This window comes from Marmota flaviventris, chromosome 12, assembly GCF_047511675.1.
Source record: "Marmota flaviventris isolate mMarFla1 chromosome 12, mMarFla1.hap1, whole genome shotgun sequence".
Lineage (NCBI taxonomy): Eukaryota > Metazoa > Chordata > Mammalia > Rodentia > Sciuridae > Marmota > Marmota flaviventris.
Genome location: NC_092509.1, coordinates 30,737,174 through 30,760,500, shown reverse-complemented (window position 1 = coordinate 30,760,500; position 23,327 = coordinate 30,737,174). Strand labels below are relative to the sequence as shown.

At 38.6% G+C, this 23,327-nt stretch overlaps 1 protein-coding gene across 12 annotated transcripts in view; it reads left to right on the top strand.

Annotated features, from left to right (window-relative positions):
* The first annotated feature begins 15,538 nt into the window (after positions 1 to 15,538).
* Kiaa1217 (KIAA1217 ortholog) overlaps positions 15,539 to 23,327 on the top strand; it is a 369,334-nt gene continuing 361,545 nt past the window's right edge. For 6 of the 12 annotated variants that reach the window (XM_027953071.2, XM_071599833.1, XM_071599832.1 and 3 more), the window contains exon 1: positions 17,567 to 17,984. The gene's annotated coding sequence lies outside the window, so the exon portion shown is untranslated. Of the gene's footprint in view, positions 15,684 to 17,566; positions 17,985 to 23,327 lie in introns of those variants that run through there. The other 6 variants (XM_027953072.2, XM_027953073.2, XM_071599846.1 and 3 more) reach the window with 2 other exon arrangements.

Below are 23,327 nucleotides of genomic sequence, written 5' to 3'. Positions count from 1 at the left end.
TGCAAATGTGGAATAAATATCTATTGGGAGACAATGAAAATTAAGGTCATGAGATGAGCAATGCACAGTAAAACTTTATATTGAATACAGGTCATGGTGAGGCTTTGAAGACATCAGTGCATGGTAAGGAAAGGGGGCCATGTATGAAATGACATAACTTTAGCAATTACATGCAAAATAGATTGAGAAAACCAGAAACAGAAGAATTGCCATGTCATAGACCAGACATGGAGAGATGAGCAATAAGGCTTGAGTTAGAATGGTGACAAAAGGAAGGAGGGAGGAAAAATTATAGACTCTGAAGGCTAATTGTATTTTAAAAGGGCAAAGGGAAAAGGCATCTGAAATTAGGGTCTGGTAATTTTTTGAATAATAGGAAATCATGAAAAGAGAACTGGGCTTCAGAGGAAGCTAATGATTTCAGGTTAATAAATTGTCACAGTGATGGTGAGACTTATAAAGAATTCCAAGTGGCCTAAAATACAGAAGTCATATTTCAAAGACTGGCTGCATACCTTTTCCAAATCAGGACCATCTGCAAGGAGAGCTCCAGTGAGATCGTTATTTATGCAGATAATTTTCTCTGCAGGTGGTCTCCTTTTCTTCAGGCAGAATTGTGCTGAGGCCAGACCACATTTCATATGCCATAATGGCCACCGCACCATTGGGGAGGTTCCTGCAGGCTTCTGCAGAAACTGCCTGGAACTTGAAGCTGCAGATCTCTGTATTCCAGGAGCACTGGACCTTCCCTCTGCTTGGATTCTTTCCAGCTGCATCTGATCTTTGACAAGGTGGCCTAGAAGAAGGGCCATTTAACCCTTAGACAATAATGCAGTGTCCTCCGAGCATTTGTTTTCTGAGATGAGAAGAGTAGCTGTCATGAGGCACAAGGGATTCCATGAAAACAGAAGTTGAGGGGCCTGATGACGTATGAGACTGGAGCTGAGATCTGTTGGTGCTTTGGGGCTGAGATCCTCACCTGCATGTTTTGCTTACCTTAAACTGAGAGGGAAAATAAAGCACAGTTTTAGACTACAAAGTGTAGAGAATGAGCAACATCTAAACTATGGAACTGAGGTTTCAAAAACCCACATAGAGTCCAAAGCAGGGCCATTCAGTGCTAAAAGCCTGCCCAGGTTCTAGATGCATTATTTCTCGTCTGTGAGTGGACAGGGTCTGTCCAGTTGTATCTGCATAGACAAGAGACCAGAGTGCTCTGCAGCACAACCCACTTCAGTTACTTTGTGGCAGTGTGGGAAGGAAAGGAATTTCTCTGACCTCTGGGGGCAGATGGGGAATGGGTTTCAGGTGGGCTCCATAGAGTCACAGTTTTTGCTGAGACCCCAGGTTCTTTGACTATCTGACCAAGGGCAGCTGTAATTCTCATCTCTGTGTGTGCACGCTCACGCAAGAGAGAAATGGAGACAGAGACACATAGAAAGACTGCCTTAGCCAGGGAGTGACTTTGCCAGGGTCCATGTTAAAAAGGGGTTTAGTCCAAACTGTGGCCACTTTAGTCCACTCACTTCTATCACTGTAGGAAAAAACTGCAGCAAGAAAATCTCCAAGGCTCCCACTCTAACCCTGCTTGTGAAAAACCAGCTCGCGGGAGGAAAATGGGAAGGCCCTTCTGTTATATCTTGGGAGGAAGTGGATAGTTTACTAATTCTGCCTCTGAGATCCAAACCTCAAACACTGCCACCCTTTGCCTGCCTCCAAAGGGAGACTTGATTTCATTTTCTTTTTTTTTCTTTTGTATTTAAATTCCATCACATTCTACCTATTAAGCAGTCTGTGCAGTTGCTAATGCTTTCTGCAATATTAGATCACCCTTTTACCTCTCGCTCCTCTCCCTCTCTTATGCTCATTATAGCAATCAACCTGCAAAGTCTTTGTTTCTTATTTCAGATTCTTCAAATCTTTTTTTTTTTTAAATCACCCCACCAGGGAACAGGTTCTGGGGCTGCCATTATGATAGTTATATTGGTAACAAGCCCAAAGTTGTTACTCTACTTGGTCAATAATGTCTGAGCCCAGCAGGCAGCACATCTGTATCACTAAGAATAAAAGGTTTTCCTGCTGACAGCAGCCCCTTGGGTGTGGGTTCTAGCAGCTCCCAGAGAGGATGCTCTGTTCCTCTTAGTGCTGGGTCTGGGAGACAGTAATAGTACACTCAGAACAAGAAGGAGGCTCATCTCTCTCAAATACATTTAATACTTTGGGTATGAAAAATTAGCACAAAAACACCAACAAAATCAACGTAAGTAGACATCACCCAAATCAGAAGATTCTCTTTTTCAAGTCAGTCTGCTGATGCTCAACTTTCACTGGGAATAAGATGTATTTTTCACTCAGAGGCTTATATAAGACAAGCACTTAATACATAAAGTGAATATTGCTTTTAGCAAGACTGTCGAGTTTGGGTCCTGGCCCAGTTCAGAGAGTTGCCTTAAAGGCAAAGAATATCATTAACTCTTCCTTTTGCAAACTATTTTGCAAGGATGTCAGTTCTTATCATAAGGGATAGATTTCTAACATAAATGCATTTTTTAGTGTGGAGATCTAAATTACCCCAGATATTTTGCTTCTCTATTTTTTTCATTTTCTTGTCAGTTTTAGGGAAATGGGGTTTTTTCAGTAGTGGAGATGGTGGGGTTTTAGGTTTTTGGGTTTTTGACAGTTTCTTCATAAATTAGGCTAGGAAAAGAAAAAGGATCAGCTATATCACCCTGTTATTAAATGATCTAAAAATAATGCAGGTAAAGATTTTATGCAAGGGACCTGGGGTGAATGTTTATCATCAGGAACTTCATAGACACTTTGACATTTTTTGCTAGCCTTGCTAACAAGCATTCTTTAGGTTTTTCGTGATTTTTCTTTTCTTGCTTTTTTCCCCCCTAAGAAATGTTCCAAATGTTACTTTTACCCAAAAAAACTAAAACAGCAAAATGCAATTCATTCCGTCAAATCAAATCACAGTAGTAGTCAAGGTCAAAGTATAGCCCCAGTTTGGTGAAGACAACATCTCTTTGTTAATAGTGTATTTCACTGCAAATCCCAGCCCAAAGGACACCTGAAAAACTCATTAGCACTGGGTCCACAGCAATGGCACCAGTTCCACATTTTCTCTCTCTAATGGTTATTAGTGGGGCTGTATATTATGTTTATAAATTATTCATGAGATTATCTAGCAAACTTAAATACTGTAAGGTATTTTTTTTTTAATTAAAGTGTTTGGGTCCCCTTTCTGTGCATGCTTAGAAACCCTCCAAGACACCTGTTCTTGTGGAGATGTTAGCACTAGTGGATACTTAAAGATTATTTATTCATATTTTGTTTGCACATGGCTGTTACTATATTTGGGAAGTGATTATAAGTTAAAATGAAGGCTGTATTCTTCAAGGAATTCTGAAGAAATGTATTGATTCAAACCTACCAAAGCAAATTAGACTGAAACATAGGAAGTTACCATCAATATGCCATTTTTCCTCTAAAAATGATCATTTCATGATGTTTAGCCCAGTATTTTCAATTTTAAATTACTCTTATTGTGCCTTTAATTCTATTTTGGTGTTGGTTTTTCTTTCCCCTTTTATACTTTACAATTGTATAACTGTAGTTTACTTATCATGGATGTTGGATCTTGGTGTAAACTGTGACACATCCAAGAAGTGGGAGAATCAGAATTGATGATTAATAGATATGCGATTTTTTTCAAAAGGTGATGAACATGGAATAGAATTAAATAGTGATGGTTACACACTTTTTAAAATAAACTAAAAACACTGAGCCATACATTTCAAAAGGACCAGTTGGATGGTATGGGAATTATATTGCAATAACAAAAATTATCTGTGTATATACAGATTGGGATGGAAGAAGTAAAACTGTCTTTGTAGGTGAAATAATTATGTGGAAAATCTCAGAAAACTAAAAAATAAAAGATCCTTGAACTAAGAAATAATTATAACAAGATTTCTCATGCAAGGGATTAATATAGAGGAGTCAGTTGCTTTATAATATACCAGCAATGAACAATTGAGATTTGAAAGTTATATCAATATCAAAATATTAGAATACTTAAGCATAAATCTAACAAAATATGTACAAAATCAATATAAAGAACTATAGAACTCTGATAAAATGCCAGAGAAGGACGCAATAAATTGAAATATCCCATGTTCATAGATAGGAATATGCAATATTGTCAAAATGTCAATTCTTCCTAACTTGATCTGCAATCCCAATCAAGGTATTTTGTAGATATCAACAAGCTGATTATATAATTTATGTGAATAGGCAAAAGACTAAATACAATATTAAAAAACAAATTGTAGGACTTCAAAACTTAGTATTCAAACTGCAATAATTAAGACAACAGGTTATGGTGGAACAACAAATATACAGATCAGCAGAAAGAACTGAGACCCGCCCCCCCCCACCCAAAGCAGACAGATCCAAATATAGGCAACTGATCTTTGAAAAAGGAGAAAGGATAATACAATGGAGAAGATACTATTTTCAAAAACTGGTACTGGGGAACTAGGCATGTAACTCAGTAGTAGAGTTGCATGCCTACTATGCATGAGGTCCTGGATTCAATGCCAGCAACAATATAAGCTGGTGCTAGAACAACTGGACAAGAAATGCAACAACAAAAAGAATTTAAACACAGGCCTTTTGGGGGGGTAACAGAGATTGAACCTGGGTTGCTTAACCACTGAGAAATACCCCAGACCTTTTTATTTTTTATTTTGAGACAGGGTCTCACTAAATTCTTAGAGCCTCGCTAAGCAACTGAGGCTGGTCTCCAACTTGTGATACTCCTGCCTCAGCCTCCTGAGTCATTGGGATTACAGGTGCGTGCCATCATACCCAAATAAGCACAAACTTTATATCCTTCGCAGAAATTAACCCAAAACCTGACATAGACCTTAATATAAAACACTAGACTATATAATTCCTAAAAGATAATGTACAAGAAAACCTAGATGAGCTTAAGTCTGGTAATGACTTACTAGATAAAACACAAAAGCCACAACCTATGAAATAACTAAGAAACTGGATTTAATTAAAAGTTTCTGCTCTTCAAAAGACAATACCAAAAGAATGAAAACACATTCCACAGACTGGAAAAAAAAAATATTTGCAAAAAACACATCCGATAACCATTATCCAAAACATGCAAATAACTCTTAAAACTCAACAATAAGAAGACAATCCAATTAAAAATGAGCCAAAGACTTTAGTAGACACCTCCCCAAAGAAGATACACAGACGTCAAGTAAGCATTTGAAAAGATACTCCATAGCATACGTCATCAGGGAAATACAAATGAAAACATGAGACAGCACTGTGCGCCTATTAGAATGGATAAAATCCAGAACCCTGACAATCCAGGCAAATATGTAGAGCAAGAGGAACCCCATTTGTTGCTGGCAGGAATGCAAAATGGTGCAGCTACTTTGGAAAACATTTGGAAGGTTTGTTGTTGTTGTTGTTGTTTTACAAAACTAAACCTACTCTTCCCATGTGATCCAGCAATCACACTCCCTGGTATTTACCCAAAAAAAGAGTTGAAAACTTTTTCCACACAAAACCTTGCACCTGGATGCTTACGGAATTTTTATTCAGAATTTCTTAAACTTGGAAGCAACCAATATGTCCTTCAGTAGGTGAATAGATAAATAAATTGTTACATCCAAACAATGAAATATTACTCAGTGCTAAAAAGAAATGAACTACCAAGGCTTGAGTTGACATGGAAGAATCATAAATGCATACTATGAAGTGAAAGAAGCCAATATGAAGAAACAAACCTTCTGTATGATTCCACATGAACCAGGTACACATGACATTCCTAAAAAAGGCTAACCTGGGGAGAAAATGAAAAAGATCAGTTTTTTCCCAGAGGCTGGGGGAAAAAAAGAGAGAGAGAGAGAGATGGATAGATCAAGCACAGAGGATTTTTAAGGCAAATAAACTTCTATATGACACTGTCAGGGTAGGTACATGTGACCATACTTTTGTCAAAACCCATAGAATGTAAAGCAGTGAGAGAGAACCCTAATGTAAACTACAGACTTGAAGTGATGTGTCAGTGTAGGTTCATTGAATATAATGAGTGTACCACTTTGATGCAGATGTCGATGGATTAGGGGTGCAGCAGAAGTAGGAAATTCTCTACTTTGTGCTCCATTTGGCTGCGAAACTAAAATTGCTCAAAAAATAATAATAATCTACTTTTAAAATTTTACCCATACCTAGAGAGAAAAATGGTAAAGATTAGTTTTTCAAAACTGGTAAAATGGGGCTGGAGTTGTGACTCACTGGCAGAGCGCTTGCCTCCCACATGTGAGGCACTGGGTTCGATCCGCAGCACCACACAAAAGGAAACAAATAAAATAAAGGCATGCTGTCCATCTACAACTACAAAAATTAAAAATGAAAAAAAAAACCTGGTAAAACAACATTGTTGTTCAGTTGGCCGTGTATCTGATTTTGTCCACTGCAGAATCTTAGCTGGAATTATCAGGGAGGTCCTCCTCAAACACATTCCTGTCTGTTTAAAGTTCTTGGAGTCGCTTTGTACTTGGAATTTTGTGGGGATACCTCAGAAAATGTTGGTAAGTGCTGAATTTTTCACCCCAGAATGCTAGTTATTCATATTTTGTTTTATAGTTATATAAACATAAATACACATGGCCAACTAATTAGAATACACCTATGAGGTCCTAGGTTTGGGGTCTATATTGAAATTTTAGAAACTCATGAGAGGCAAAATATTGATAGCAAAAGAAAACTCAAGATAGAGTCCCAGGAAGAAAAAAAAAAAAAAAACACAAGACAGGAAACACCTGTCTAGTGGTTCAAAGCATCAAGTCCCAAAGATTACTGGGTAAGTAGACAGCAAATATATAAAGGCAGAGCCATAGGGGTCACAGGATGGCATGTGCTTAGGAAATGGAATGGCAGGTAGAGTCAGAGGTGCACCAGGAGACGTTCATGTACCAAAGGCAGCAGATTTGTAATGCCCCTCTCTCAGCCCATATGTGAAGATGGAACTCTTAAGAGCAATGAGGGGGGCAGGCAGAAATGAGCTTCTGATTCCTTTTGCCGGAGAGCCCAGTAATGTCTGTTCTCATCTAGGACTGAGATTCCTTTTATTCCAGGCCCCGGGGATCTCTACACCTGCAAGGGCTGCAGTTCTGTCCATCTGCCTTTGAACAGAGCAGGTCCTCTGCAGGGCTGCTTTGCCTCTGTGAAAAGTGGCTTGATTCATGTCTCAACAGATCTTGATTGAATACCTACTCTCTCCCACGTACTTTTCTAGAATGTTATGGTGAATAACAAATGAAAGGACCTAGGATGGAAGTCCCTGCAGCCATCGATCCACAGTGCAAATGGAAAACTCCCCCTTGACTCTGCAGTGCAGAAGGAGGATCCCCACTCAGACAGGGAAGGCCCTCCCAGGAAAGGTGAGAGGCTGAGTTCTGAAGGAAGAGTAGGAGTCATTAAAGAGTTGGAGACTGATTCTAGGCACAGAGAATACTGTGATGGGAGGGAGCGCTGTGCAGCAGTTATAACACCTCCTCCTCACCCCTCAGCTGGTGGGCATGCTCTGTACAGTCACTCTCCGTACAGAATGGCGGTAGAGACAGTTAGTTGTCTACCACTACATTTTGCTTCCTTGATAACAGAAACCAGATTCTTAGCTGGGCACAATATCATATGGAAAAATTATTGTATTTTCCAGACTCCCTTGCAATAAGGTGTGACTGTGAACAAATACTAACCAATGAGATTTAAGTGATCAGCTACACAGGACTTCAGGAAAACATCTTTTTAAAGAGGGTAAAAGAAGGTCTTCTATACTTTCTCCTTCCTCTTCCTTGGAATGCAGATTTAATGGGTGACGCTCCAATAACAGTTTTGGACTATAAGACAACTGAAAGCCAGCTCTCAGTTACTTGGTCCCTGGTTATGTGACTCTCCTGTTCAGCCCTGATTACTTTTGCATGCCCCGAATGCTCATGCTTCATTGATGGGAGTAGGGACTCTCAATTACCTTTAGCCAGGAATAGGGGCATCATTGCTTATTTCAGTTTGTTCCACTTTTCTGCTGTCGAGAGTACTGTGCCAGACGAACAACAGGATACATCTCAACCTGCTCTGATCAGTTTACATATTTTTTTCTGCCTAAATGAGGAAGATGGGCCCAAATGCTTTCACAAAATTCCTGCCAGCTATTTCATCATTCATCCTTGTATAGTACATCTTGGAAGGGGATATCTTGCCACATCAAATCTCCTAACAATTGTTACCAACATATTAGAATTGTTTTCCTTTTAAAAGGCCCTTGAAGGCCAGGTGCGGTGGTGCACACCTATAATCCCAGTGATTCAGGAGATCAGGGAGAATCACAAGTTCTAAGTCAGACTCAGCAATTAAATGAGGCCCTAAGCAACTTAGTGAGACCCTGTTTCAAAATAAAAAGATAAAAAGGGCTGGGGATATGGGTCAGTGGTTAAGCACCACTGGGTTCAATCCCCAATGCCAAATAAAATAAATTAAGGCCACTGAACTCACATAAGGGATGAAGAATGTTGCTTAGGTGCAAAAGGGAAGGGCAGTACTAGCCAAGAGCTTCTGGATTGACATCTACAAGCCACTTTGATTAGTTGTGCAGCTGTAAAGTAAAGGAAAAAAAAACATGAATAAATGAAATATTAATGGTGGGATCCCATACACTGTTACATAATAAGTGTTGGGAGGGGTTCATCTGGAAGAGGGTCCATAGGCACCCAGCATGTGTCACATGTCAGGGCAGAGAAAAGAGAAGCAGTCAGGAACCTTCCAGAATCCTGCCTATGTTGGATTTGACCTCTCATCCTAAGGCCGGCTATTTTATTTATATAATAGTTGTAAGCAACTGTGTAACCATAGGGATTGTTTATAACAGAAGGAAATTACAAAAAATATATATATATATTAACCTCAGTTGTATCAGGGACAGAAATGCTGGGATTATCTCACAGCCAAATATATTTCAGTGGCAAAAATAGATAAGGATACCTGATGCTCATGTTATTAACTAGAATTCAATGATGGGTTTTTTAAGATTTAAAAGATACCATAGGTTGGATACTATAAGAACAGAGGGAAAAACAAAACATGGTACTTTAAGTTTTAAAGGATGCTAGTAAAATACAGCTTAAAATTTTACTGCACAGAAAGCCTAGCTTGAATCCATTATAAAATACTTGAACAATTATGAAGAAGAAAAGTTTTAATTTTTGTTTGTTTTTATTTTTGTTTTTGTTTTTGCTGTACTGGGGATTGAAACCAGGGGTGCTTTTCCACTAAGTGACATCCCAGCCCTTTTTATTTATTTATTTATTTTTATTTTGAGACAGGTTCCCATTAAATTGCCCAAGCTGAACTCAAGTTTTCAATCCTTCTGCCTCAGCCTCCTGAGTGACTGGACTTACAGACATGCTCCCAGCACAAGAAGATAAGAAATCTTTAACCAACTAACATGTTGTACTAACTCAGTTGCTTTTTCGTGGACAGATAAAGTTAATGGGCAAAGAGAACATGATAGATGTAATATATCTGAACTTTCCAGAAAAGTTATTGCCATCTTACCAAATTTTACTTGATAAGTTGATTCAGACTTCCCAAGATCTAAATATGACCCCTAGGTTGGAAAGTAGATGGGGAATCTAGACAACATCTAATGATGAATGATGGGGGGACTTGAGAGAAAGCAAAGTGCTCTCAAATCTGGCTATACCTTGAATTTCACTGTGTCACTCTCATCTGATTATCTGACGGATGAGATTATACCAGGAATAACAACAACAACAAAAACCAATTCTTTATTTAATATCACAGATGGAAAGATACTCACTTGTCTGTCTTCCTAGTTATCATTTTCAATTATGGTAACTATTGTCCTATATAGTGAGATAACTTTGTTAACTTTTCATTTGGATTGTGGTCTCATTTTTAATAACATATTTGCATTTTCTGATTATAGTTACAGAGCAATATTTACATTGATTCACTGGTCTATGATCTTTGTATGGCTCCCACCATCTGTCAGTAATTCCCTGTGTGGATTAACTGTGCTGGAAAAAAACAAGGGAAAGGCAAATAGATGGAAACTGGAAGGTAAGGGAGAAAGTAAGTTCACAGAGATTTGAAATCAACAGAAATCCAGATGGCTCCTCAGGAGAAAAGGAAGGATATTGGAAAAGATGAAAAGATGCTGAAATGTGAAAGGAAAACTGATAAAAGGAAAAATAATCAAGGAATAAATTTTGGAAGATACAGAAATAAAAAAGTAAATGTTTGAGGATGTAAAAGATATAGAAAGGACTGAATGGCCATCAAAGAAATTAAGGGCAGTAACAGGATTTGGTTTGTGACCAATTTGGAAATGTTGAAATTTGAAATGAAACTCCCATTTAAAAGTTTCAGACTAGATATAACTTGTGGGGTTTGGGGAGGGAAAGTTTCATTCACAATTTTTTACATACCCAGCAAATGTCAAATGGTTCTGCTGCAACTATGGATGAGAACTGGAGTATGGGATGGTCTTATTTGAGTTTGTGTAAGATAATTGTGGTTCTTAATTCATCTTTTCAGTATTGGTGGATCGGTTCATCTCTGTCTTCATATGAAGACAGACAAGTTGTATATTTATATCAATCATAGGAAAGTGAAGCATCAGTGCAGATGTTCAGGGATTTCCCATATTCATATGACAGAATGACTAAGTAGTCTATTCTGTGATTTTATTCAGTGACTTGGGGAGTCAAAAATAGTAACACTATGAAAATCCATTTTTTAAAATTTTACTATTAATGATTGCTATGATTAAGCAATTAAAGCATACAAATTTAAGATATTTGGCATTCCTTTAATGAAATTTTACTATTACATGGCTAGAGGGGAAAAATAACTATGCAGATTATGGAATATTTTTGCAAAGTCCTGATCAATACTTTTTCCTATAATCTCATGGCTCTGATGCTTTCTATGGAACTTGAAAAAAAAAAAAAACTTCAAAATACTGTTGTCTTAATTTCTCCACCTAAAGCAAATGGATTATAAACCTTTATTGAGAGTGTTATGAGAAATAATTCATTTGTAAATGTGAAATGTTGGCAAATAGCAAAATGAAACATAGGCTTTAAATGCTCATTATGCCAGTAATGTTTCTGCATTGTAAATTTGGGTTTTTAAGTTATGTGAAGACAGATGCTTAGGTTAGAGCAAGGCAGGTTTTGGTTTTCTCACAATACATATTAAAAATGAGGTGATTTAATAGCTAACCACCAAAATCTATTTTCAAATTATTTTTTTAGACATGACATATTTTTAGTAATATTTTTATGCATTCTTTTAAGTTAAATATTCAGATTTCAGCTACAATAGGCATTGTATTACTATTTGCAGTGACACATTAATGTATGCCAAGAATGATTGTGTTGTGTGGTTTGTTTATATCAGTAGTTATTTTTGATGCTAGCTATTTGGTACAAAATACAATTCTTACATGTTATGGGATCATAAAGTTTATTGCTGTCTCATTACCAGGCAGAAGCCAAATATAAGCAAAAGAAGAAAATCCTGTGTTAATCTTCCACAGATTGGCTATGGGTAACCTAACTGATTGCGTTATAGTTTAATTATTGGAATAAAAAGGGAATAAATAGCTTCAATGCTGCCCAATAACTGTAATTCTCTCCTGACAAGATATGTACAGTGGAAAATGATAAAAGAATTCTGACAGAATGACTTTTTGTCTAGTTGAATAATGTAATCTTCTTTTCTGTGCTCATAAAAAAAATATCTCCATCCTAAGGCTATATTTTATAGTGTCATTTTAGGTATTCATTGGGGGGGGGAGGAATAAGATCTCATTGAACTAGAAAAAAGTATCTAAAATAGCTTAAATTATTTTTTGATTTGTGAAACCTAAAAAGTCCCCACTGTGGATGAGTGGAGTCACATAATTTCAATGCTTTTGCCTGACTTTTTTCTCCTCTACACAAACGTTGTCCTTTGCTGATGGCGCTATAGAAGTTCCTGTAGCAGAACAAAATCAGAGGGGTATATTCATGGAATTTTTTTTTATATGAAAAGGTTTTTATTCTTAGATGTTTAGCTTGAGTTAATTATGGACATTTTCCTATACTTTAAGACTTTCTGAGAACAAAGGCATTGGAAGAATGTAAAACGTCATATACAGAGGTATCATGAATGGTAGGGTGTCCTCAAAGGTAAACCATTCTGCAACTAGTTTCAGTTTCTTTCATGACAGTGGGGTCACCTCTAAGTCTTTCTAACCTTACCTGTCTTTAGCTTGTTTGTTCAACTGACCAGGTACAGTAATGGGTTCAACAATGTCACCCCCAAATTTATATCCATCCCAAGCTTAAGACTGACCTTTATTTGGAAATTGGGTCTTTATAGATGTAATTAAATTAAGATGAAGAAATAGTCATTAGGATTAGGCTTAAATCCAATATCTGGTCCTTATGAGAAGAGGAGACAATGTGCAGAGGCACAGGAGAGAGCTATGTGAAGATGAAGGAGGCAGAGATGGGTGTAAGGAAAGTCAAGGCTTGCTGGAGAGAGACGTGGGATGGATTTTCCCTCAAGTCTCCAGAAGGAAGCAACCCTGCCATGCCTTGACTTTGGACGTTTGGCTTACAGAACTGAGAGTAATTCCTATTGTTTCAGGTCACTCATTTTGTGATTACTTACTATGGCAGCCAGTGATAAACAACACACCTGGATGCTTGGCTAGCTCACAGAGCACCTGTCACACAGACATCCAAGTCCAACTGCGGACCAGGCTAATGTTACTAGATCCACCAGCGGGAACTCAATAGCATCTCTGTAAAGGAAAAAAAAAAAAGCATCTTTATAATTTGAGGATGTGACCGATACGTCCAAGTTCATCCCTAGTAAGCAATGGTTCAGACCCTTCACCTAATGAGGATCAGGACCAGGACATGGAATCTCAAAAGTGCCAGTGAATTCTACCACCTCAACAGCAAAAAGATGGCAAAGAAGTAGGAAAGCTCTTTAGGGAAGCTAACTTACCCCATAAGAGTTACCTTCGTTTAAGATAAATATTGAAGATAACTACATCCTTTCAATAGAAAGGGAATCCATCCGAAAGACTAGGAGAACAGGATCGAGTACATCTAAGCACAACTAGCCTACAAAGGAACTAACCAAGGCCAGAACAGGAAGACAGAAAACAAGAAGCCTCTGCCACAACTATTATTGACTCTTTATATTTCACTGCCTAAGGCAATGTCCAGGGAGCCCGAAGCCACTGCCTTACCTGCTGGTTATTGAGAACATATAGCCTAGCTTAATTTTGGTTGGAGAAAGCAGGTACCAGAACCCTTAGCAGGACCAACAACCCAATTTGTTCAGGCCAGTGCAAATGAAAATGCAGACCTTTCCAAAATTATTAAGAGTCAGGACAATGAGAGCAGAACGATAAATCTAGCATGGGACCCTTCTAAGAACGGGGACTATGTAACTGTTTGCACAGTCCATGAAGCTGGCCCCAACTCTTGGCTTCAGAGATGTGCCACATGCTAATCGGTATCTGTAAAATGGATGCATTCTGTACTGTCACACATTCTGATTTATGCCAGTATGAGAATCTATGAATCTGGTGGGGCCCCACAAAGAGAATCTGAAGAATGGCCTTCTTAGTATTCAGGGTCTACTATGAGGGAAGGACTTGGAAAAGATGCCAAGTGAGCCAATCAACTGGATCTTCACAAGTATTCAAATTCAAGAAACAAAGATAACTTTTTGCAGGGCAATGTGTTCTCTTCTCACTTAGTGACCTACCCTGCGTTATGTTCACCATCCTTAACATACAACTACAGAATCACATGCATTTCTTATCTGTGTCAGGCAAGTGCTAGGTACTCTGGTTATGGTGGTAACCAAGGAAGATAAGGTCCTTGATCTATGGATTTTCCTCATGTGGATGAAAATTTAAAGTTAACTCGCAAACAACTAAACAAGGCCATTTCAGGTTACCATCACCGGGAGCGGAGTCTCCCTATCTGCAAAGTACATCTCTAAACCATTCTTTCCCATGGAACACCATTTTATCCTTGCCAACACCCATCCCTCCACTGATCTCATTCCCTCTCACCTCCTTCACTCCATCCTCAACAACATAGCTGGAGAAACCCTTTTGAAAATTCACGCACATTCCCTGCCTAGATCATTTCCATGGTTTTGCTTTAGCCTTGGAAAAAATCCAAACCTCCTCATCATTCCTGACAAGACCACACACCATCTGGTTTCTGCCTATTGCTCACCCTCCCCCACTTGCCCACTAAGCCACAGGAGTGTCCTCTCTGCTTTTTGGGAAATGCCAAGTTCCTGTTTATCTCAGTCTTTGAACTTAAGCTCTCCTAGCTCATTGCACAACCCATTCCTTCTCAACTCCCAATATTCAGCTACAGTGTCACCTTCTCAGGATGGTCCCCTCTGATCATCCCACCTAAGACAGAATCCCCACCCCAGCCTGCGTCCTCTATATCATATCACATTCCTCATTTCTCCTCAACCCCTTATCACAATCTGAAATTATCCTGTTTGCATGTTTGTGTGTTTCCCTTTCCTGTCCAGCAGGCCGGAGGTCTCTCCTGTTGATTCAGTCCTTTACCCCAGGTTCAGCACAGTGCCTGGCATATAGTACAAGCTTAAGACATATTTCCTGATGAGCTGATACACTCATACGTTGGCAAATATCTATATATAAAAAAATTTAAAAAGCAAAAAATACATACACACACACACACACACACACACATACATACATATTCCCAAGGCCTGGGTCATTATCTCTCATTGAGGTTAAAAAACTTAAAAACTGAGCATTATGGTCTGGGGCTGTAGCTCAGTGGCAGGGCATTTGCCTAGCATGAGTGAGGCACTGGGTTCGATCCTCAGCTCCACATAAAAATAAATAAACGAAATAGAGGTATTGTGTCCAACTATGACTAAAAAATAAATACTAAAAAAAAACAACTGAGCATTACAAGACAGTAGAATGAATCAGACATAACTTTTCTATGTCCATGCATAAATATATGACCAGAATAACTCCACATCATGTTCAACCATGAGAATGGGAGTCTATACTACATGTATGTTTAGTGAGTCAAAATACTCTCTACTGTCATGTACAACCAAGAAGAACAAATTAATTAAAAAAAAAAAACTGAGCATTATTTTGGATGGCTGTGGAGTTTGGGAAAATTAAAGCAGAGAATTCAAGACAACAGGCAGTCATCAAATCACACAAGTCAGCTCTTCTGGAAAAACTGCAGGCTGGCTTTGGGGTGAAAAGGCCAGGCCAAGTACTGTCCAGTAGTACAGATGATCTCACACTTGTTTACGGGTTGCTCTGAGGTTGTGTTCTTCCTGTTCACACAGAGTGTGTTCTCGCAGCCAGATCACTTGCTCACTGAGAGCTGGAACCAATCAGTCTTCCCCTGGTGTCTCTGGGAGCACCAGGGCTGCTCCCTGCTTCTTCTGTTAGCTCTCTAGGAAGGAAAGGTGCTAAGACTGGCAAAGCTGCCGGACTTCAAGTTTCTTTTCAGCCTGACTTCCACCACCAGGTAGGGTGACCCACCACCCCAATTCCTTGAGACTAAGGAGGTGCCCTGATGCACGGCCTTCAGTTTGAAAACTCAGTCACATTGCACAGGGCTTTACCAGAAAGACGGAATCCCATATCCTTAGTTTGGCTCCAAGTGTTCGTTACTGTTTGCTCCAGGCCATTTGTTTCTCCTAATCTAACTCATACCCAGGCCTTATTGTTCTCTTCTGCACCGTTGACTTTATTGTATTTCTCAATGCTTAAGCTCAGCCCTGCTTCTCTGGCTTCCCTCCGTGACAGTGCCGGATTCTTCCTCTTACGGTGTCATCCTACAACTTCCTACATGATATGATCCATCTTGTCCCCTGGGAGCTTGGGGTTTCTCATCCCACACCCCATGAAGCCCTCCTACCACGTTTACCTGGGAGCAGCAGAGTAGGGGGACATTTCTGTGATGAGCTTTATCCTTAAATATGGTTATAATGTAACACTTCTGACTACACAGCTCAGAATAAGACAGTCAAAGGACTCAGTGGTTGTCTGGTGACATAGAAGAGGAGTCTATAAGCTACAATGTCTATAAGCTCTTTTGTCACATAGAAGAGGAGTCTATAAGCTTTTTCTGAAAAGGGCCAGAGAGTCAATATTTTGGGCTTTGTGTACCACACAGTGTCTGTCATAGCTAATCAGCCCTGTACTGTAGAATAAAAGGCAGCTACAGACAACATGGCAATAAACAGGTATGAGTGTGTGCTAATAAAAGCTTATCTATAATTATAGGCAGTGCATCTAATTCAGCCCATGGACCATAGTTTGTAAATTCCTGATATAGAACATCCTGCCAGATAATCTTGGTTTTTTTTTTTTTTTTCATTAAGCTTGCAAAAGTTTTCTTTGACTTCACCACTTAGATATGCCATAGCTCTACTTGCAATTTACATGCCTTCTTCATCATGCTACATCATTAGCTCTTTTAATCAATTATCCTGTCATTCAGCTGATCTTATAGAAATCTTTGCCCAATAAAAACAAATTCTTACATTAAGACATTGATGTGGAAGGAAGGATCACATGGCATTTAATTTTAGGGGCATATTTAACACAAGTTTGCAACATGAAATATATCCACAGAGTTGGGCGAGATGTTAGGTTAATTGACATGATAACAGGTTTTTTTGATGTTTTGTTAACAGGACTGCTAGATGACTGGAGGAAACCTCGTCTGATGGGCAATAGTGTCCTCACTCTTTGTGATGAGTTTTAGCTCTTAGCTCTGTCTGCTTTGTTTTTCAATAGAGTGTCAATCTGTGTTCAGGGTTCCAGAGCTCTGAGTACTTTGTGTAGAGTCTTGCTTTTCTCATTTAAAAATTACCGAGTCAATCAGCATCTTCATAACACATTTAAAAATGTCTTGTGCTGTCCTTAGAATGTACTTTCATAGGAAGAAGGGGTAGAAAGAGGAGGAAAACATCTCTAACATTTTAAACTGATTTTCGGGAATACATTCACAATGTGCATGTACCTGGAAACTGCTTCTATCAGATAAAAAATCTGGGAAGAGAGAAGGAGAACAGGATTGGGAAGACTATTTCAGCAAATTGTCCTTATGTCCATTTATCTGGTCTTAGAGGTGAGATGAGATTGAAACAGGGACAGTAACAAACAGGGAACTAAAATATTGTTGACCTGCTCCTCCAAGCCATTGCTATTGGTGGAGTTACTGCAGAATGACAGAGTTCTCTTTAGCACGAGGCGGCTCCTGTGGGCTCATTGCTGAGCAGATACTGCTGAGCCCAGAAAACTGAGAGCCTTCACAAGTCAACTCCACACCCCCTCGAATTTGTGCTCGGTAGGGAGTCCTCGGCAGGAAATCCTCCATCTGTTTTCCTTTACTACAAGGAACTTCAGAGGATGAGTTCATTTCGCTTCAAACATCCTCATGTTGCTGTAAAATAGTACTGGGCTGAATGATGAAAAATGTCACCAGGAAAGCAGGAGGACACCTTCGAATGGAGACAGATAGTTACACCTCTGAATTAGATTCTAGTTTTTAGACAGGGTTTATTTTTTTTCTTTGTTGCTTACATTTCAATTTTGCTTTCTTTCCTTTCATTTTTTTTAAGGACAGTCTGTGGTTTTTTTACAACTTCCTTATAGAACTTGGATATTTGGAGAAATAATACAAAAGGAAGATTTCACAATATTTGTCCCGTGGATTAATGGAGTGAAGCTTGAGGTCTAAAGGATTATAGCTAGATCAGTTTCTCTTTTTAAACAAAAACTCTGAATTTCAGGATTACTTTAAAAATATCACTGCAAAGTAAGTACTGTGATTATTCTCTTTCTTTGCTTTTAATTCCCTAATAAGCATCTTTTTGCATATGGTAATCTCATTGGAGTTATTGGTTGGACTATAAGTAACAGGATTTGCCAACCCATAAATTAATTATAAGATGAGATATTGAGTTTTTGCTCTTAATGCTGTTTAGCAGGTAGCGGGTAATATTTATAGTCATGTTTATGTTTGTGTGTCAAGAATTATTTAATTTCATTAACATTTTGAGTGAATATCTTTTGCCTCATTTCCTCTAGTAATATAAACTATCTTTTAAATTGGAAAATAAGCAAGGGAAAAAAATCTCTTTGGAAAACAACACCGTTGGCCCTCGCAAGCAGATCATACTGTTGATTTTTCTGGAATGTATAGGTAAATTGGCTGGAGAATCTATAAATCTAGAGAGTAAAATTAGCTTAAAATGTTACTCTTGTGAACTCCTTTTGAAAATGCCATTAAATCATATTGCAGACTTGGGGTCGGGGGAAATGCTCTTTGGCAAAGGGCACAGAAACATTAAAATATTTCAACTGCTGTTACCTTTCTGCAGTGACACTATTAGTTTGAGCTGCAACTGTGCATGTTTTGGAGCCTCCTCAGGAATCTAGAGCTGTAACGCTGATCCATCTGGATGCAGTTAAACAGTGCACATTGATCAGGGAGGAGTCTAGAAGTGGTCAAACTGTGCTTTTCTCCCCCACCCCCAGGCTCCTATCTTCTTCCACCCATCCCTCATTCCTTCCAACCTTATGTGGTAGCTGTAAATTGTGAAAGTGCTGTTGGAAAGATGGCATTTCCCTTCCCAGCAGTCAGCCAGGGGAAGAGACAGCTGTGTGGATGTGCTTTCTGGTTGCTTTCTGGGCAGCTCAGAACACAGGGATGATCTGTCTGTGCTTCCTCTACATCCCCTGTCGCACTCTTTACCACCAAACCCTCATCTCTACCACAGACAGCTGGCCTGAAAGGACATATTCCAGAGAAAGATAATGGGTGAAGCCCACTTCCATAGAAGTGTGGCATCCCTCCCTCCATCTTTCTGTAGTCTTTAAATTTGTCAACCTCGTTCTCTGAGAAACATGATTCTTATTCATCCTCTCTTGCCAAAGCCAAGTGCTCCCAGAACCAGCCTTGACTCTCTCTAGCCCTTTACTTAAAGATCATTATCTGCCAGGCCATCTGTTATTTTCACTTAGGAGAGGGTATTATTTCAGATCTGTGGGTGTCCTTTAAATTTCCCCTCACATGTTATAGAGTAGCTAGATGTAGTCCAAGGGCAAAGGCCTATGGCGAACAACAGGAATCTGTGCCCCACTTTTGCAAGCATTAGTGGCAATGATGTAATCTTGAATGGCCATAACCCCCCAACACACACTAGAGGAGGGGGGACGGTGATTTGGGAACTGTGAAAAATGAAACAAAATGAGAGTATGGACTTAACCATCCTGGATGATTGTTGCTTTTAGAGAAATTATCTGCTTCTGATTTAAATCCACAAGGATTCATGCTTCTTTCTAAGGTGCATACTGTTGCCCCAGCCCCCCCCACTTATGGATGCTGGCTACCCACCTAAAAGCAGTCTTGATGCTCCAACTTTACAAAGGAGAGCCATGAGGAGAGGAAGTTTGAGGCTGGTGTGTGGCTCAGGAGTAGAGTGCTTGCTTAGTGTGCCAAAGAATGGAAGATTTCCTACCCGTTATGCCCCTCTTTCACAAGCTAAGAAAGTGCTCAGAAGAATTTACCTTCTGTAAGTGGCCTGTTGTGTGTTTGCTAGATGACAGTGAGTCTTGTGTCATCTCATTACCCCCAATAGAAGTTATATTGCTGAGTTTCCAAAGGCATCAGGCCCTCTCTGAACCACTGGGTAGCTTTCCTTTGTAAGGAGAATGGTTTGCACTGAGTAACTCTTCTATAAAACTGTGTTCTGGACAAACGTGAAGGGCCATATTGTATGTATCAGACAATGATGATGTCTAACAGGATCGACCGAGACCATTTACCAGAAGTGATGATAAATATTTTATGACACTTATCACATTACATCTTTCTTCCCCTACCTGTAATGCAGGTAAGGAAGCAGCTTAATTCAAATATGTCAATAGAGGAGGAACAAAAAAGATGTAAGAATGTTCCTATCAACTGCCACCCTGTATTCTTCAGTGTTTTTTGTCACTATTGTTTCTTTCCTAACTGCTCAGGCTATAGATTGCCAGGCTCTTTCCATATTATTTTAACCTGTGGATAGCATTTCTGGCAGAAAATTGGCTCTAGGAGTGGGTGGCAGGCTGGGATGAGGTGGAGTGGGAGGAGCAATTGAAACCTCAGCAATGAGTTTTTGTTGCTTGTATTGGAAATGGATTTCAGTTCTCTCTGCTGTGCATTAACTTCCATGTCAAGAGTGACTTCACCCCACACCATGTGTTTCTGTTCTTGGGTTTTTGTAGAGTTATAGGGATAATTAATTCTTATTGGCTAAAAACATAATTCTTGGAAGAAAACATCACATTAGTGAACAAATGTGTGTTAGTTGTTTATGTTGGGCCAGGTTTTCATTATCCACTCAGAGAATGGAATAAAGTCTTTCAAATTACCAAGAAGGGACCAGGGATCAGAATTTTTGCTGCCTTAAAACATAAATTTTAAGTAAAATTTACTATAACATCTGCTCTTATTTAAAAAAAACTGTGTTAATAAGTGATAAATAGTGGTAACTGGCCTATAAACAAGAAAGACAAGACATATCAAGATGAGACATGATATTATCAATGAACAGGTGAGCAAAAATTTATAAATTTGAAGATGGAAGTCGTTGGTATTTCATAACGGTTTTCTTCATTTTAATATTTTTCTGGGTTACAGAAACATTTTCAGCTAATTTGCCACATTGGTTATATCATTGATTCAAAGTTTACTTATTGAATGTCCCTTAGGCCATTATTTTTGAAATGGTCCATGATTATATTTGAAAGTAAATGCATTGCTACAGGGTAAGTCTGTATTTTGAAGATAGCATCCACGGAGAGAGAAAAAATTGAATTCAGAAATATTATATCCTTACAACTTTAGGTCCATAGAAATTTGAAACTAGAGTGGATTTTGGATCATCTCATCCAACCCCTTTATGTATGAGGAAACTGGAGGTAGTTAGGTAAAACAGTTTACACAATAGCACTAATTAGCTGCAGAACTAGAACAAGAATTCTAGCCTCTGACCTCCAAATCCAGTGACATTTTTATTTATTTATTTTTACTTTTTTACTTCTTATGTTTTAAAAGTATTATTGCTAGCCAGGCACATTGGCACGTACCTGTAATCCCAGCAATTCGGGAGGCTAAAGTAGGAGGATCACGAGTCCAAACCCAGCCTTAGCAACTTAATGAGGTCCTAAGCAACTCAGTGAGACCCTGTCTCTAATAAGATATAACAAAAAGGCTGGGGGGGGCTGGGGATGTGGCTAGGTGGTTAAGTGCCCCTGGATTCAATCCCAGGTACAAAAAAAAAGTATTATTGCTTCTTACAGTGACTAAAAAATAATGTGGATATGGCCCCACAGTCATTCCATTCAATTCCTTTTTGGCCTTTTAAATATTTGAATATAAACTATCAGACACACACACACACACACACACACACACAATCATTTAATAGTTATCTGCAAACCAACCACCAAGATTAAATATGTTATTTTGCCATCTTCAGTTTAGATAACTTGTAAAATAAAATAAAATGCATCATAAACACAACTGAAACACTACCCTTATCTCTTCTCCCTCTTTTCCAAAATAATTACTATCCTGAAACTGCTGCATATCACTCCCTTGTATATTTTTGGTATTTTGGTATTTTCACCATATGCATGTGTATGTGTGGTAGATACAGATTTGTTTACATCTGTGTGTGGTTATATCTATTTGTGATTACCTTCATGTTTTGTGTTTAGATTTTAAAATATATAAAGCATCTCCATATTCCTTAGTAACATTTTTTAAATTCAGCCTTGTTTGGGAAATATCCATGTTGCTACATAGGTAAGTATCTATTGTATTTATTGCAACTTCAGAATAATATCATGTTGCATAAATAACTCAAGGTTGATTTATTGATTTTCCAACTGAGAGAAATTTGGATTATCCTTGCAGTTTTGCTATAGATGCTGCAACCGTGCCGAAGGGATCTCTATACATAACTTTTTACATGTGTGTCAAAATTTCTTGAGTTGCCTAGAAGTTGAATTATCAGGTGGTAGGGAATGCATGTCTTGCCTTTACTACACGACGCTAAATCACCCTACAAATAGCATTGGCTTATTCAACAATGAATAGCACTGAGCAGTTGTTCCAAAGTACGGGCTGATGAGAATCACTTTGGAAGCTTTTAAAAATTACCAATGCCTAAGTCCCACCCCAGACCAATTAAATCAGAATCTTTGGGGATGGGACCTGATACTTGTTTTAAAGTTTCCCCCTGGTGATTCAAATGCACAATCAGTATAGCATCTGTTTCTCCATATCTTTTCCAATACTTGCTGTGTTCTGACATTATTATTATTTTTCTGCTAGTCCTCTCAGATGGTTTCTTTATGCAGTTAATAATTTAGGATTACAAATTCATCTTCAATGGGAAAAAGATCGTAAAAATATGTAGCCAGAGTAGATAGAGCCAGCCCTAAAGACACATTTTGTACTTGTTTTGATTTGTGTCCTAGGACAGTTCTTCAGTTATTTTCTTGATTTGGGTTTCCTGAACCATACACATATTCTGGTTATGAATTCTGAGTAGACAATCTCTTTTCCCTTCACTTGGCATCTAGATAGAGATGGATGGGCATCATTGTTGTGTCCATCTTCTGGCACCAATCTGTCTCCTGCTTCTACTTGGGCATTTGATTCTAAGCTTCTGTGTTACTGAGACCCATAAGTTTGTTGAATGTAGATCAGTGTCTGTTTATTTCCTACCCATACTGTCTTTTAGATCTCTGTGTCTCAGATTTGGAGGGGCGTCTCTCCCCCACCCCCATCTCCTCTCTCTCTCTCTCTCATATTCTTGTTCTTACTCTCTTTTTGCAAGCTTGGACTACATTTGAAAAAAACAGCATCTTTTTATCTGTTATTTTTAAGTGTTCATAATGGGAAAATATTCAGATTTTCCTGAGAGAAAAAATGCAGAAGAGAAGTTCTACTTTGACCTTTTTGATATTAAAGAAATAAAAGATCTAAGAATTTCACAAATCATATTCTCTGTGCCAAGTTTTCTTACCAGCTTCTATAGAAATTTAGGCTGTCCAAGAATCAGCTTGAAATTTATTAAACTAATGAAAACCTGAAATATTA